The sequence below is a fragment of the Myotis davidii genome, unplaced genomic scaffold (genome assembly GCF_000327345.1).
Source record: "Myotis davidii unplaced genomic scaffold, ASM32734v1 scaffold6401, whole genome shotgun sequence".
Taxonomy (NCBI): Eukaryota; Metazoa; Chordata; class Mammalia; order Chiroptera; family Vespertilionidae; genus Myotis; species Myotis davidii.
Genome location: NW_006291053.1, coordinates 1,271 through 9,634, shown reverse-complemented (window position 1 = coordinate 9,634; position 8,364 = coordinate 1,271). Strand labels below are relative to the sequence as shown.

General features: G+C 43.2%; 3 pseudogenes; 2 read left to right on the top strand and 1 right to left on the bottom strand.

Annotated features, from left to right (window-relative positions):
* Window positions 1-372, top strand: part of LOC102752179 — a 13,538-nt pseudogene extending 13,166 nt beyond the window's left edge.
* Window positions 373-1,333: 961 nt separating this feature from the next.
* LOC102751892 lies at window positions 1,334-2,101 on the bottom strand (annotated as a pseudogene).
* A 4,475-nt stretch (window positions 2,102-6,576) lies between these two features.
* On the top strand, window positions 6,577-7,494 carry LOC102751613 (annotated as a pseudogene).
* The last annotated feature ends 870 nt before the right edge of the window (window positions 7,495-8,364 follow it).

The following is an 8,364-nucleotide window of genomic DNA, read 5'->3' as shown; positions in this document are numbered from 1 at the left end:
CCGGCCCCCGCCCTCCTCCAAGTGCACAGACTGCCCGTCTGCCATCCCCCAGTGCCCCACGTGAGACTAGAACCTGTGGGCATGTTTGTGCGCCTGCTGGTACAGCGGTTCCACAACGCCGGCCCAGCCGGGCCCAGCCCCGGCCTGCCCCAAACCCGACTCCGCCCCCCGATTGCGTCCCTCCTGGATGGGAGGAGCTGAAATCTGCAGTTTGTTGGGTTGGGCTCTGTACTTGGTGACTCTGCACATCCCACTCAGTCTCAATGTTCTTTCTTTCCTTCCAGTTGTAGAGCTTCCACTGGGCCAACTTTCCCATGGTTCCGTATGATTGCTGTTTGTCCTGTAGCTGGTAGTTTAAAGGTTGTTGTGTGAGGCAGCACACACAGGTCTCTTCCTTACGCCGCCATCTTGGTTCTCCTGGGTCTGCTTTTTGAGTGTGTCTCCCATGGCTGCGAGCAGTTGAAGTCTGCAATTTGTTGGGTTAGGCTGCAAAAGCGCAGGTAGGTCTTTTTGTGCACCTGGCATAGCTTGGATGGGGATGTAAATTGACTAGGGCTGGGTCTCAGGGAGTCGCCATGGCGGAGCAAATAGCACTGGCTGCGTCTCTGCGGCCCCTCGCCTCTCCGGGACACCGGGGATTCGTGTCCCCCAGTGCCGGTGGGCAGCTGTGCGACAGAGCCCCCCTCGCTTTCTGACCGCTGGAAGGCTGTGCTGTCTCTCTGAGAGTGAAATGACATAATATTTGACTAAAGGCATGTCTCCAGTGTATTGACAGTTTTTGGTAACAGTAGAGATTTGGCAACTGTTGAAACTGATTATAAAAGTAGCGATGTGGTAGCGATGTGGGCCAGACAGTAGATGACCTTTATGCCACTTTCGTCAAGTGGGCACAAACGTGCCCACAGGTTCTAGTCTCACGTGGGATCTGGGGCCTCAGAGACCCGCCCGAACCAGCTCAGTGGATTTGAGAGTTTGTAAAAGCACAGACATTTCCTCTTGTGCCTCTGGCACAGCCCGGATGGGGATATAAATTGAGTAGGGCGGGGTCTCAGGGAGTTGCCAGCATGGAGGAAACAGCACTGGCTGCGTCTCCGCGGCCCCTCGCCCCCCGGGGACACCAGGACTTCGCGTCCCTCAGTGCCGGTGAGCAGCCGCGCATCAGAGCTTCTCTCGCTTTCCAACCACTGCAAGGCCGTGGCCGCCTCTCCCCGTGGGATCTGGGGCCACAGAGACCCGCCCCAAGCAAGCCCAGAGGATTCAAGGTTCGTAACCACTTCCGATTGAAAAAAAACTGTGAATCCAGTTGCAGCCCGCCTGGCTTGTGACTGCGCCTCCGTAGCTCCCACTCAGTCTCACTGCGCTTCTTTCTTTTCTTCCAGTTGTAGATCTCCCACTGGGCCAACTTCCCCATGGTTCTGAGTGGTGGTTGTTTGCCTCATAGTTGGTACTTTCAATGATGCTGTGAGAGAGCAGCACGCACCGGTCCACTCCCTACGCCGCCATCTTGGTTTCTCCCAGGTCCTCCTTCTTGCTCTCCTTGGTCTCATAGGTTGCGTCATGCAGGGCATAACAGCAGTCTTTCTCCGCAGCATCTTGACGAAAGTGGCGTAAAGGTCATCTACTGTCTGGCCCACATCGCTACCAGAATATCCTTGCCATCTTCCAGAATGATGCTCTGGTCTTCATCAGGCAGAAGAGCACAGCCTTCTTACAGGTCCACTCCCTACGCCGCCATCTTGGTTTCTCCCAGGTCCTCCTTCTTGCTCTCCTTGGTCTCATAGGTTGCGTCATGCAGGGCATAACAGCAGTCTTTCTCCGCAGCATCTTGACGAAAGTGGCGTAAAGGTCATCTACTGTCTGGCCCACATCGCTACCAGAATATCCTTGCCATCTTCCAGAATGATGCTCTGGTCTTCATCAGGCAGAAGAGCACAGCCTTCTTGCGCTTCTTCACCTCCTCTGGTGTCGAGGACTTACGTACCTTCATGTCATTGAACACTTTGACCACTCCATCAGAGACAGCCACACCAGAGGCCATGTTTCCGGAAGCTAAAGGAGATAGCAAGAAGAGCCTGGAAAGACGATCGCCACTGCACCTGCTACGGGGGATCCGATTGAACTCTAGACTTTTATAATCAGTTTCAACAGTTGCCAAATCTCTACTGTTACCAAAAACTGTCAATACACTGGAAACATGCCTTTAGTCAAATATTATGTCATTTCACTCTCAGAAAATATAATTACTTAAGGCATGTTGTAGAAAATTTTTAGTGCTGTTTAACAAACCCTGATATAAAGAAATTCTGAAGGTTTTCTATTAAGATATTTTAACATAGAATTCACAAGGTTTTTTCAAATTCTGTCTATAAAGTTAAACTTTTGATTTTCTCAGGGAATATAACTGCCAGAGTAGTCTCAAGGCAGTCTGTCTTAGCTTGCTGTTTCCAAAAATTATAAGAAAAGAGTGGCCTGAGGGAAAGGTAGATGACAACACTATGACAAGCATCATGATTTGATAGGTCTCTACATTAGTGGAGCTCCAAATTGCAGTTAGAATAGAAATAAAGTAAATGATGAAGAGGAGGAGGAACGTTGTCACCATTTTCATGGCACTTCTATGGGCCTCTGTGCTTGAGTCCACCGAACCCATCATGTTGAGCTGAAAATTCTTGGTGTGTCTCACCAAGGACAAAAATAAAAGAAACAAAGATATCAGAGACAGGAAAAAGGGGATGGACCCCAGGAAAAGCAGAAGAACCACCCTGTTGACTCTCCACTTCAGCCACATGAAAAAGGAATGGGAGAAATTGGCTATCTTAAGGAAGTAGAAAACGCTGAGGCAGGTGGCAAACCAGGTAGTTAGGTGGTTAGTTAGTGCCCAAAGAATAGGAACCACCTTTGCTAGTTTGCCAGTAGCATACAGATGTGGAGCTAGCCCCAGTATAAATGAATCCAACAGCATTACCAACAGTTGGATGATTCTGGCCATAGCCAAGCTGGTGAGGATGAAATCAGCTGAGGAAACGTTCCCAGTCCTGAACCATTCGATGCAGTTCACCAGTCCGATGAATCCATTTCCTAGCACTCCTAAGATGAATATTCCTGTTGCCACAACTAGAATGGAGACCTTTATTTCAATTGGCATCTGTATAAGAATGTTTCCAATGTTGTGCCTCAATGAAAGCTTTATAATGAAACAGTTGCAGATGGACATTCATTTATAATGCTTTCCAGAAATATTTTTACCATAATTCCAGAAAGTACATCCAAAATTCTGATTTTCAATACAGTTCCAGAGACCTTCATGTCATTCCAATTGTATTCTATTTCCAGTGCTAAACTGAACAGTTTTCTTAAAACACACACATTTCATGAATACCTGTAGTATACCTTACGGTCAGCTACTATATAAACATAAGTGTTATCCACTTATCTAGACACCAGCTGGAAATTTTCATTTGTGCCACTGACTAAATGGATGAGGTAAAATATGTAAACATGCAAATCTGAGATTATTTTCCACCTATTTGTATATATCTCCTTGGAACATAAACCTAAATGCAAATATTTTAAATTTTGAAGAGTAATTGCTAGGAGGAAAGCTTTTATATAATTCTGTTATTGTTAGTTACTTATCAAAAAGATTCTCATATGTATGAAGTATTTGTGTTGATGCAATGTAATTTACATAAATAATTTATTGTGATTATTTCTAGTTCAAAGACCATATCTACGTCCTAGAACAAATAACTAAAAATAATCACGGAGAAATGTTTTAAAAGTTCAATCAGAACTTACCAGCAAAGTATACTAGGAATATACACAAGACTTTCATAAGCATACTTCATCAAGTCTCAAATACTCTATGTTACCAGAAACTGTTAATTCAGTGGAGACTTGTCCTTTAGTCAAATATTATGTCATATTACTTTAAGAAAATATAATTATTTAAGGACATGTTGTAGGAAACTTTTAGTGCTGTTTAACAAAACCTGATATAAAGAAATGCTGAAGGTTTCTATTAAGTTATTTTCCCATAGAATGCACAAGGTTATTTCAATTTCTGTCTATAAAGTTAAACTTGTGCTTTTCTCAGGGAATGTAACTGCCAGAGTAGTCTCAAGGCGATCTGTCTTAGCTTGCTGTTTCCAAAAATTATAAGAAAAGAGTGGCCTGAGGGAAACGTAGATGACAACACTGTGACAAGCATCATGACCTGATATGTGTGTACATTAGAGGAATTCCAAGTTGCAGTTAGAACAGAAATAATGTAAATGATGAAGAGGAGGAGGAACGTTGTCACCACTTTCATGGCGCTTCTATGGGCCTCTGTGCTTGAGTCCACCGAGCCCGTCACATTGAGCTGCATGTTCTTGGTGTGTCTCACCAAGGACAGAAATAAAAGAAGCAAAGAGATCAGGGACAGGAAAAAGGGGATAACATAGGTCAAACTAAGAAGAAGAAGACTTTTGAGATAGAACATTTCATTTGCCTCTAACGGCAAAGTCATATTTATTTCATGTACCCTGTACGCATTCAACCACAATTCATTAACAGCATGATGCATTAACAGTATTACCAACAGTTGAATGATTCTGGCCAGAGCCAAGCTGGTGAGGATGAAATCAGCTGAGGAAACGTTCCCAGTCCTGAACCATTCGACGCAGTTCACCAGTCCGATGAATCCATTTCCTAGCACTCCTAAGATGAATATTCCTGTTGCCACAACCAGAAAGGAGGCCTTCATTTCAAATGACATCATTATAAGACTGTCTCTAATGCTGTGCATCAATAAAAGATTTATAGTGAAACAGTTGCAGATGGACATCCATTTATGATGCTTTCCATAAATACTTCAACCATAATTCCAGAAAATGCTTCCAAAATTCTGCTTTGAGATATAGTTCCAGGGACCTTCACATAAGAATAGTTCAGACTATTTGTATTGTAATTCCAGTGCTAAATTGAACAGTTCTGTTAAGACATACACATTTCATGAATACCTGCAATATTCCTTATAGTCAGCTACTATATAAACATAAATGTTGTCCGCTTATCTTGACACCAGCTGCAATTTTTCATTTGTGCCACTGACTAAATGCATAAAGTAAAATATTTCAACGTGCAAATGTGAGAGAGATTATTTTACACCTATTTGTATTTCTATCTCCTAGGAACACGTCTAAATGCAAATATTTTAAATTTTGAATAGCAATTAGTAGGGAGCAGCTACGGGGTCAAGCCTTGGACTGACCTGTCGCAGGGCCACAAAGAAGTCCCTGCTTGGAGTGCAGAGCCCTCCTAGCATAATAAGCTTGACCTTATAGTCCTCCCTTGTTCCTAGGAGGCTAATAGGCTGCCAAAGCAAGGTGAAACTCACAAGAACATTGTAAACATGTTGACCACTTCCCTTGTTTTTCTTTGTGTGCTCTAACTGCAATATAAAGCTTTGACTTGCAGGCTGTGTCATGTTTCCTGATCCAGGCTCAGTGATCTGACCTAGTCCCAGATGAGTTCTCTTGTCTGTCTTCTTTAATCCTTCACCGCCCCTCCTCTGGCTCACCAAACCTGGCCGTACTGGTGCAGCACAGTAATTGCTACAGGTAAAGCTTTTATATAATTCAGTTACTATTTGTTACTTATCAATAAGGTTCTTGTACATATCAAGTATATTTGTTGATGCAATTTAATTTACATAAATAATTTATTGTAAATATTCCTACTTAAAGGAACATACGCAAGTCCTAGAACAAACAACTAAAATAATCACAGAGAAATATTATAGAAGCTAAATCAAAACTTATCAACAAACTTTAACAGCAATACACACAAGACAGCTACAAATGCTACAATGCAAAATCAGTTACAGTTATGTGAAGTCAGGAATATTTAGTGAGAACTTGAATCATTTAGAATTTTTGAAGAAATATAGACACAAATTGAAGACAGTTGTAAAGGTGTGTGAAATTATCAGTGACATGAGCAAGTATGACTCCCTTCTAAACAGAGAAACTTTTTTTGTCTTATAATATCTTATTGTCTTTTCCCCTGAAACGTTTCTAAGTGCTCTCCATGTCCTAAATGAAATGTCTTCATCTTTCTGGGCAATAGAGTGACTATGATTTTCAGACTCCCTTACAGATGGTGTGGCAAAGTGAATAGGGTTTCTCAATGTTTGGTGAGAGAGAATTAATTCACCAGAGCACCATTTACTGGCTGACCCCTAAAACGTCTCACACACATGCTCCCCCACATAACCTTCTCCCTGCTCTCTGGAATGGCCTTGATTCCAAGGCAATGTTGGAAGCTCCATGTTTAAGGTGGCATACTTGTCATCAGCCTTCTTCACTGGACAACAGCATGAAGCAGATTAGGATACAGAAAGAACTGGGAGTGTGTATGCACAGAGAATAGGCCCCTTGAGAACACAGCAAGAAAGTAGCCCTCTGTAGGCCAAGGAGAGAGGCCACAGGGGAAACCAAACCCTGGTGGCACTTTGATCTTGGACTTCCAGTCTCCAGAACTGTGAGAAATAAATTCCTGTTGTTTAAGCCACCCAGTCCACGGTATTTTGTGATGGGAATCCAGGTTAATGAAGACAGACATGTAACACACACACACACACACACACACACAGCTCATTTCTCTTCTGCACGCACCGTGGTGCTCACAAGGGATGAGAAGGATCCACCACCTTTGCCAGAGGCAGGGGCTCCTGGCTGCTCATGCTCTTGACCCCCTGAGGTAAGTCAGAGTACAAGCTGGGCCTCTTGAGGGTCCCCATCCAGGAGCAGAATGAGGAGTTGGAGGAGGATAAGAACATAGAGGGGGGAAAAGAGAGGAGGAGGAGGAGGAGATGAGTCACTTCTTACTGAGGCTAGAGGGGTGTGGGACAGAATCAAAGGTTTAAGAAGAGCACTTGATTAATCTCTTGAGCTGACCTCATACATCTCGTGTTCTATTTGCAAAAGTTACTTAACAGATACAACTACAATTACAGAATGTCTTAATACCTCCTGTAAAAGCTGCATTGTAAGACATTTTTACTATAGCAACAGATGCCCAGAAAGCACCATAGTAGTTCATCAGGCACAACCTCTTTATAACCTAAGGTTGGGCCGACAGTTACAAGACAGAGTGTACAAATTAGTAATCAATCTAGAAGAAAGAGGAGGAAAAGCAAATGCGAGAGTTTATAAAGAAAGAGGTATAGAAGTACCTCAACCTGCTTTTCCATAACCAGTCCCTTCAAGGAAAAGAAGATCTAAGAAAGCCTTAGAATCAGTGTTCAGACTCCACCTGACTTGATGTGTCTTCATTACTAGACTCTATTGGTGCTAATGATGGCCCGGGATATTGTAAGTGATTGGGAAAAAAAGTTTGCCAAAGTTTCAGGAAAAGCATGGTGAATAATTTCTGAGAAGAAAAATGGATCTTGATCTAGCTTGTCAGGTAGAACTCATTTGTGGTGATCACTTGTTGGAGATGCAGTAATGCAGGCTAATTGGACTAGAGCAGATCTGATGGTCCATGGGCCTAACATAGATGGTCTTTACTCATTCATTCTGGTCTTGTGGTTTCTCCTCTGAAAATTCCTTAAAGATTCTGAGAGTATCAGGAGGGAGGAGAAAAACAAAATCAGGTGGCTTCTCAACATGATCTTGCATCTCACTAAAGGGTGCATCTCACCAAATATAATTGCCACATGTAATTGCTGACATTTTGTGCTAAGACATAATATCAATTTTCAGCACCAAGCGACATAATTATAAGAACAACTTGGAATGATAGAATGCATCTGTTTTACTAGCGACTATGTACAGAAAGCATAGATACCTCAGGAGGGAAATTTCAAAGTACCAAAATTTTAAAGTTCTTGTGATTTCAAATAATTTGATAATGATTTTGCTTCCAAATCTGATGTAAATCAGTTACTACTTTCTTCCTTAAGCCATGTCCTTCTTAGGTTGGAGGAGGAAGAGTTGTAGATCCTACTCTCTGGGCTGCAATCAGTATGGCAGGTGAGAAGCATTCTTTTGAAATGAAGAGTCAAAGCCAGTCCTTGTTAACTGTACAGACTGTACCCCTCCGACAAACACCCAAACTATCGACTACTTTGTGTGTTCCCATCATATTTTGAACTATACTAAAAAGGCTGGCCAGGCAACCAAGCAGGACCCCCATCATGATCCGGGCCACCCTTCAGGGCAAACGAACGGGCCTCCACCCATGCACCAGGACTCTATCCTATATAGTAAAAGGGTAATATGCAAACTGACCCTAACAGCAGAAGGACTGGGAATGACTGGTCACTATGACACACACTGACCACCAGGGGGCAGACACTCAATGCAGGAGCTGCCC